The sequence below is a fragment of the Calliopsis andreniformis genome, unplaced genomic scaffold (assembly GCF_051401765.1).
Source record: "Calliopsis andreniformis isolate RMS-2024a unplaced genomic scaffold, iyCalAndr_principal scaffold0025, whole genome shotgun sequence".
NCBI lineage: Eukaryota > Metazoa > Arthropoda > Insecta > Hymenoptera > Andrenidae > Calliopsis > Calliopsis andreniformis.
In genome coordinates, this window is record NW_027480434.1 from 4,013,685 (window position 1) to 4,023,490 (window position 9,806).

Here is a 9,806-nt window from a genome sequence, read left to right on the forward strand (position 1 = left end):
GTTGACTTCTAAGGCCCTAACTATTCAATCTGTTGGAGCAATGCCCTAGGGTGAAGCCTAGCTTGCTCGGAAAGTAGAAATGACCATAAGTTTCATACTGGTTGCAATTATTCGTTTTATACGATGGAAAAGCTGTTGTATTTATATCGTATTTTATGCTTCTGGCGTTGACTTCTTGGGCCGTAACTATTCGGTCTGGTGGAGCAACGCCCAGGAGTGAAACCTATTTTGCCCGGAACGCAGAATTGGCCATCACTTTCAAACTGGTTGCAATGATTCCTGTTATATGATGGAAACACTGTTGTATTTTTTTTGCATTTTATGGTTCGGGCGATGACTTCTAAGGCCCTAACTATCCAATCCGTTGGAGCAACGCCCTAGGGTGAAGCCTAGGTTGCTCGGAAAGTAGAAATGACCATAAGTTTCATACTGGTCGCAATTATTCGTTTTATACGATGGAAAAACTGTTGTATTTATATCGCATTTTATGCTTCTGGCGTTGACTTCTAAGGCACTACCTTTTCGATCTGGTGGAGCAACGCCCTAGAGCGAAGCCTAGGTTGCCCGGAACGTAGAATTGGCCATCACTTTCAAACTGGTTGCAATTATTCCTGTTATATGATGGAAACACTGTTGTATTTTAATTGCATTTTATGCTTCGGGCGTTGACTTCTAAGGCCCTAACTATTCAATCTGTTGCACCAACGCCCTAGGGTGAAGCCTAGCTTGCTCGGAAAGCAGAAATGACCATAAGTTTCATACTGGTTGCAATTATTCGTTTTATTCGATGGAAAAGCTGTTGTATTTATATCGTATTTTATGCTTCTGGCGTTGACTTCTTGGGCCGTAACTATTCGGTCTGGTGGAGCAACGCCCTGGAGTGAAACCTATTTTGCCCGGAACGCAGAATTGGCCATCACTTTCAAACTGGTTGCAATTATTCCTGTTATATGATGGAAACGCTGTTGTATTTTTTTTGCATTTTATGGTTCGGGCGATGACTTCTAAGGCCCTAACTATTCAATCCGTTGGAGCAACGCCCTAGGGTGAAGCCTAGGTTGCTCGGAAAGTAGAAATGACCATAAGTTTCATACTGGTTGCAATTATTCGTTTTATACGATGGAAAAACTGTTGTATTTATATTGTCCTTTAAGATTCTTGCATTGACTCCTAAGGCACTAACAATTCGATCTGGTGGAGCAACGCAATAGAGTGAAGCCTAGGTTGCCCGGAACGTAGAATTGGCCATCACTTTCAAACTGGTTGCAATTAATCCTGTTATATGATGGAAGCACTGTTGGATTTTTTCTTCATTTTATGGTTCGGGCGTTGACTTCTAAGGCCCTAACTATTCAATCTGTTGGAGCAACGCCCTAGGGTGAAGCCTAGGTTGCTCGGAAAGTAGAAATGAACATAAGATTCATACTGGTCGCAATTATTCGTTTTATACGATGGAAAAACTGTTGTATTTATATTGTATTTTATGCTTCTGGCGTTGACTTCTAAGGCACTAACTATTCGATCTGGTGGAGCAACGCCCTAGTGTGAAGTCTAGGTTGCCCGGAACGTAGAAATGACCATAAGTTTCATACTGGTTGCAATTATTCGTTTTATACGATGGAAAAACTGTTGTATTTATATTGTATTTTACGCTTCTGGCGTTGACTTCTAAGGCACTAACCATTCGATCTGGTGGAGCAACGCAATAGACTGAAGCCTAGGTTGCCCGGAACGTAGAATTGGCCATCACTTTCAAACTGGTTGCAATTATTCCTGTTATATGATGGAAACACTGTTGTATTTTATTTGCGTTTTATGGTTCGGGCGTTGACTTCTAAGGCCCTAACTATTCAATCTGTTGGAGCAATGCCCTAGGGTGAAGCCTAGCTTGCTCGGAAAGTAGAAATGACCATAAGTTTCATACTGGTTGCAATTATTCGTTTTATACGATGGAAAAGCTGTTGTATTTATATCGTATTTTATGCTTCTGGCGTTGACTTCTTGGGCCGTAACTATTCGGTCTGGTGGAGCAACGCCCAGGAGTGAAACCTATTTTGCCCGGAACGCAGAATTGGCCATCACTTTCAAACTGGTTGCAATTATTCCTGTTATATGATGGAAACACTGTTGTATTTTTTTTGCATTTTATGGTTCGGGCGATGACTTCTAAGGCCCTAACTATCCAATCCGTTGGAGCAACGCCCTAGGGTGAAGCCTAGGTTGCTCGGGAAGTAGAAATGACCATAAGTTTCATACTGGTCGCAATTATTCGTTTTATACGATGGAAAAACTGTTGTATTTATATCGCATTTTATGCTTCTGGCGTTGACTTCTAAGGCACTACCTTTTCGATCTGGTGGAGCAACGCCCTAGAGCGAAGCCTAGGTTGCCCGGAACGTAGAATTGGCCATCACTTTCAAACTGGTTGCAATTATTCCTGTTATATGATGGAAACACTGTTGTATTTTAATTGCATTTTATGCTTCGGGCGTTGACTTCTAAGGCCCTAACTATTCAATCTGTTGCACCAACGCCCTAGGGTGAAGCCTAGCTTGCTCGGAAAGTAGAAATGACCATAAGTTTCATACTGGTTGCAATTATTTGTTTTATACGATGGAAAAGCTGTTGTATTTATATCGTATTTTATGCTTCTGGCGTTGACTTCTTAGGCCGTAACTATTCGGTCTGGAGGAGCAACGCCCTGGAGTGAAACCTAGGTTGCCCGGAACGTAGAATTGGCTATCACTTTCAAACTGGTTGCAATTATTCCTGATATATGACGGAAACACTGTTGTATTTTTTTTTTGCATTTTATGGGTCGGGCGTTGACTTCTAAGGCCCTAACTATTCAATCTGTTGGAGCAACGCCCTAGGGTGAAGCCTAGGTTGCTCGGAAAGTAGAAATGACCATAAGTTTTATACTGGTTGCAATTATTCGTTTTATACGATGGAAAAACTGTTGTATTTATATTGTATTTTATGCTTCTGGCGTTGACTTCTAAGGCACTAACTATTCGATGTGGTGGAGCAACGCCGTAGAGTGAAGTCTAGGTTGCCCGGAACGTAGAATTGGCCATCACTTTCAAACTGGTTGCAATTATTCCTGTTATATGATGGAAACGCTGTTGTATTTTAATTGCATTTTATGCTTCGGGCGTTGACTTCTAAGGCCCTAACTATTCAATCTGTTGGAGCAACGCCCTAGGGTGAAGCCTAGCTTGCTCGTAAAGTAGAAATGACCATAAGTTTCATACTGGTTGCAATTATTCGTTTTATACGATGGAAAAGCTGTTGTATTTATATCGTATTTTATGCCTCTGGCGTTGACTTCTTGGGCCGTAACTATTCGGTCTGGTGGAGCAACGCCCTGGAGTGAAACCTAGGTTGCCCGGAACGTAGAATTGGCTATCACTTTCAAACTGGTTGCAATTATTCCTGTTATATGATGGAAACACTGTTGTATTTTTTTTGCATTTTATGGTTCGGGCGTTGACTTCTAAGGCACTAACTATTCGATCTGGTGGAGCAACGCCCTGGAGTGAAACCTAGGTTGCCCGGAACGTTGAATTGGCCATCACTTTCAAACTGGTTGCAATTATTCCTGTTATATAATGGAAACACTGTTGTATTTTTTTTGCGTTTTATGGTTCGGGCGTTGACTTCTAAGGCAATAACTATTCAATCTGTTGGAGCAACGCCCTAGGGTGAAGCCTAGCGTGCTCGGAAAGTAGAAATGACCATAAGTTTCATACTGGTTGCAATTATTCGTTTTATACGATGGAAAAACTGTTGTATTTATATTGTATTTTAGGCTTCTGGCGTTGACTTCTAAGGCACTATCTATTCGATCTGGTGGAGCAACGCCCTAGAGCGAAGCCTAGGTTGCCCGGAACGTAGAATTGGCCATCACTTTCAAACTGGTTGCAATTATTCCTGTTATATGATGGAAACACTGTTGTATTTTTTTTGCATTTTATGCTTCGGGCGTTGTCATCTAAGGTCCTAACTACTCAATCTGTTGGAGCAACGCCCTAGGGTGAAGCCTAGGTTCCTCGGAAAGTAGAAATGACCATAAGTTTCATACTGGTTGCAATTATTCGTTTTATACGATGGAAAAACTGTTATATTTATATTGTATTTTATGCTTCTGGCGTTGACTTCTAAGGCACTAACCATTCGATCTGGTGGAGCAACGCAATAGACTGAAGCCTAGGTTGCCCGGAACGTAGAATTGGCCATCACTTTCAAACTGGTTGCAATTATTCCTGTTATATGATGGAAACACTGTTGTATTTTATTTGCGTTTTATGGTTCGGGCGTTGACTTCTAAGGCCCTAACTGTTCAATCTGTTGGAGCAATGCCCTAGGGTGAAGCCTAGCTTGCTCGGAAAGTAGAAATGACCATAAGTTTCATACTGGTTGCAATTATTCGTTTTATACGATGGAAAAGCTGTTGTATTTATATCGTATTTTATGCTTCTGGCGTTGACTTCTTGGGCCGTAACTATTCGGTCTGGTGGAGCAACGCCCTGGAGTGAAACCTATTTTGCCCGGAACGCAGAATTGGCCATCACTTTCAAACTGGTTGCAATTATTCCTGTTATATGATGGAAACACTGTTGTATTTTTTTTGCATTTTATGGTTCGGGCGATGACTTCTAAGGCCCTAACTATTCAATCCGTTGGAACAACGCCCTAGGGTGAAGCCTAGGTTGCTCGGAAAGTAGAAATGACCATAAGTTTCATACTGGTCGCAATTATTCGTTTTATACGATGGAAAAACTGTTGTATTTATATCGCATTTTATGCTTCTGGCGTTGACTTCTAAGGCACTACCTTTTCGATCTGGTGGAGCAACGCCCTAGAGCGAAGCCTAGGTTGCCCGGAACGTAGAATTGGCCATCACTTTCAAACTGGTTGCAATTATTCCTGTTATATGATGGAAACACTGTTGTATTTTAATTGCATTTTATGCTTCGGGCATTGACTTCTAAGGCCCTAACTATTCAATCTGTTGCACCAACGCCCTAGGGTGAAGCCTAGCTTGCTCGGAAAGCAGAAATGACCATAAGTTTCATACTGGTTGCAATTATTCGTTTTATACGATGGAAAAGCTGTTGTATTTATATCGTATTTTATGCTTCTGGCGTTGACTTCTTGGGCCGTAACTATTCGGTCTGGTGGAGCAACGCCCTGGAGTGAAACCTATTTTGCCCGGAACGCAGAATTGGCCATCACTTTCAAACTGGTTGCAATTATTCCTGTTATATGATGGAAACACTGTTGTATTTTTTTTGCATTTTATGGTTCGGGCGATGACTTCTAAGGCCCTAACTATTCAATCCGTTGGAGCAACGCCCTAGGGTGAAGCCTAGGTTGCTCGGAAAGTAGAAATGACCATAAGTTTCATACTGGTCGCAATTATTCGTTTTATACGATGGAAAAACTGTTGTATTTATATTGTATTTTAGGCTTCTGGCGTTGACTTCTAAGGCACTATCTATTCGATCTGGTGGAGCAACGCCCTAGAGCGAAGCCTAGGTTGCCCGGAACGTAGAATTGGCCATCACTTTCAAACTGGTTGCAATTATTCCTGTTATATGATGGAAACACTGTTGTATTTTTTTTGCGTTTTATGGTTCGGGCGTTGACTTCTAAGGCAATAACTATTCAATCTGTTGGAGCAACGCCCTAGGGTGAAGCCTAGCGTGCTCGGAAAGTTGAAATGACCATAAGTTTCATACTGGTTGCAATTATTCGTTTTGTACGATGGAAAAACTGTTGTACTTATATTGTATTTTATGCTTCTGGCGTTGACTTCTAAGGCACTATCTATTCGATCTGGTGGAGCAACGCCCTAGAGCGAAGCCTAGGTTGCCCGGAACGTAGAATTGGCCATCACTTTCAAACTGGTTGCAATTATTCCTGTTATATGATGGAAACACTGTTGTATTTTTTTTGCATTTTATGCTTCGGGCGTTGACTTCTAAGGTCCTAACTACTCAATCTGTTGGAGCAACGCCCTAGGGTGAAGCCTAGGTTCCTCGGAAAGTAGAAATGACCATAAGTTTCATACTGGTTGCATTTATTCGTTTTATACGATGGAAAAACTGTTGTATTTATATTGTATTTTATGCTTCTGGCGTTGACTTCTAAGGCACTAACTATTCGATCTGGTGGAGCAACGCAATAGACTGAAGCCTAGGTTGCCCGGAACGTAGAATTGGGCATCACTTTCAAACTGGTTGCAATTATTCCTGTTATATGATGGAAACACTGTTGTATTTTATTTGCGTTTTATGGTTCGGGCGTTGACTTCTAAGGCCCTAACTATTCAATCTGTTGGAGCAACGCCCTAGGGTGAAGCCTAGCTTGCTCGGAAAGTAGAAATGACCATAAGTTTCATACTGGTTGCAATTATTCGTTTTATACGATGGAAAAGCTGTTGTATTTGTATCGTATTTTATGCCTCTGGCGTTGACTTCTTGGGCCGTAACTATTCGGTCTGGTGGAGCAACGCACTGGAGTGAAACCTAGGTTGCCCGGAACGTAGAATTGGCCATCACTTTCAAACTGGTTGCAATTATTCCTGTTATATGATGGAAACACTGTTGTATTTTTTTTGCATTTTATGGTTCGGGCGATGACTTCTATGGCCCTAACTATTCAATCCGTTGGAGCAACGCCCTAGGGTGAAGCCTAGGTTGCTCGGAAAGTAGAAATGGCCATAAGTTTCAAACTGATTGCAGTTATTTGTTTTATACTATGGAAAAACTGTTGTATGTATATTGTATTTTATGCTTCTGGCGTTGATTTCTAAGGCACTAACTATTCGATCTGGTGGAGTAACGCCCTGGAGTGAAACCTAGGTTGCCCGGAGCGTAGAATTGGCCATCACTTTCAAACTGGTTCGAATTATTCCTGTTATACGATGGAAACACTGTTGTATTTTTTTTGCATTTTATGGTTCGGGCGTTGACTTCTAAGGCCCTAACTATTCAATCCGTTGGAGCAACGCCCTAGGGTGAAGCCTAGCGTGCTCGGAAAGTAGAAATGACCATAAGTTTCATACTGGTTGCAATTATTCGTTTTATACGATGGAAAAACTGTTGTATTTATATTGTATTTTATGCTTCTGGCGTTGACTTCTAAGGCACTATCTATTCGATCTGGTGGAGCAACGCCCTAGAGCGAAGTCTAGGTTGCCCGGAACGTAGAATTGGCCATCACTTTCAAACTGGTTGCAATTATTCCTGTTATATGATGGAAACACTGTTGTATTTTTTTTGCATTTTATGCTTCGGGCGTTGACATCTAAGGCCCTAACTACTCAATATGTTGGAGCAACGCCCTAGGGTGAAGCCTAGGCTGCTCGGAACGTACAAATGACCATAAGTTTCATACTGGTTGCAAGTATTCGTTTTATACGATGGAAAACCTGTTGTATTTAGATTGTATTTTATGCTTCTGGCGTTGACTTCTAAGGCACTAACTATTCGATCTGGTGGAGCAACGCAATAGAGTGAAGCCTGGGTTGCCCGGAACGTAGAATTGGCCATCACTTTCAAACTGGTTGCAATTATTCCTGTTATATGATGGAAACACTGTTGTATTTTTTTTGCGTTTTATGGTTCGGGCGTTGACATCTAAGGCAATAACTATTCAATCTGTTGGAGCAACGCCCTAGGGTGAAGCCTAGCGTGCTCGGAAAGTTGAAATGACCATAAGTTTCATACTGGTTGCAATTATTCGTTTTGTACGATGGAAAAACTGTTGTATTTATATTGTATTTTATGCTTCTGGCGTTGACTTCTAAGGCACTATCTATTCGATCTGGTGGAGCAACGCCCTAGAGCGAAGCCTAGGTTGCCCGGAACGTAGAATTGGCCATCACTTTCAAACTGGTTGCAATTATTCCTGTTATATGATGGAAACACTGTTGTATTTTTTTTGCATTTTATGCTTCGGGCGTTGACTTCTAAGGTCCTAACTACTCAATCTGTTGGAGCAACGCCCTAGGGTGAAGCCTAGGTTCCTCGGAAAGTAGAAATGACCATAAGTTTCATACTGGTTGCAAGTATTCGTTTTATACGATGGAAAAACTGTTGTATTTATATTGTATTTTATGCTTCTGGCGTTGACTTCTAAGGCACTAACTATTCGATCTGGTGGAGCAACGCAATAGACTGAAGCCTAGGTTGCCCGGAACGTAGAATTGGGCATCACTTTCAAACTGGTTGCAATTATTCCTGTTATATGATGGAAACACTGTTGTATTTTATTTGCGTTTTATGGTTCGGGCGTTGACTTCTAAGGCCCTAACTATTCAATCTGTTGGAGCAACGCCATAGGGTGAAGCCTAGCTTGCTCGGAAAGTAGAAATGACCATAAGTTTCATACTGGTTGCAATTATTCGTTTTATACGATGGAAAAGCTGTTGTATTTGTATCGTATTTTATGCCTCTGGCGTTGACTTCTTGGGCCGTAACTATTCGGTCTGGTGGAGCAACGCACTGGAGTGAAACCTAGGTTGCCCGGAACGTAGAATTGGCCATCACTTTCAAACTGGTTGCAATTATTCCTGTTATATGATGGAAACACTGTTGTATTTTTTTTGCATTTTATGGTTCGGGCGATGACTTCTATGGCCCTAACTATTCAATCCGTTGGAGCAACGCCCTAGGGTGAAGCCTAGGTTGCTCGGAAAGTAGAAATGGCCATAAGTTTCAAACTGGTTGCAGTTATTTGTTTTATACTATGGAAAAACTGTTGTATGTATATTGTATTTTATGCTTCTGGCGTTGATTTCTAAGGCACTAACTATTCGATCTGGTGGAGTAACGCCCTGGAGTGAAACCTAGGTTGCCCGGAGCGTAGAATTGGCCATCACTTTCAAACTGGTTCGAATTATTCCTGTTATACGATGGAAACACTGTTGTATTTTTTTTGCATTTTATGGTTCGGGCGTTGACTTCTAAGGCCCTAACTATTCAATCCGTTGGAGCAACGCCCTAGGGTGAAGCCTAGCGTGCTCGGAAAGTAGAAATGACCATAAGTTTCATACTGGTTGCAATTATTCGTTTTATACGATGGAAAAACTGTTGTATTTATATTGTATTTTATGCTTCTGGCGTTGACTTCTAAGGCACTATCTATTCGATCTGGTGGAGCAACGCCCTAGAGCGAAGTCTAGGTTGCCCGGAACGTAGAATTGGCCATCACTTTCAAACTGGTTGCAATTATTCCTGTTATATGATGGAAACACTGTTGTATTTTTTTTGCATTTTATGCTTCGGGCGTTGACATCTAAGGCCCTAACTACTCAATATGTTGGAGCAACGCCCTAGGGTGAAGCCTAGGCTGCTCGGAACGTACAAATGACCATAAGTTTCATACTGGTTGCAAGTATTCGTTTTATACGATGGAAAACCTGTTGTATTTAGATTGTATTTTATGCTTCTGGCGTTGACTTCTAAGGCACTAACTATTCGATCTGGTGGAGCAACGCAATAGAGTGAAGCCTGGGTTGCCCGGAACGTAGAATTGGCCATCACTTTCAAACTGGTTGCAATTATTCCTGTTATATGATGGAAACACTGTTGTATTTTTTTTGCGTTTTATGGTTCGGGCGTTGACATCTAAGGCAATAACTATTCAATCTGTTGGAGCAACGCCCTAGGGTGAAGCCTAGCGTGCTCGGAAAGTTGAAATGACCATAAGTTTCATACTGGTTGCAATTATTCGTTTTGTACGATGGAAAAACTGTTGTATTTATATTGTATTTTATGCTTCTGGCGTTGACTTCT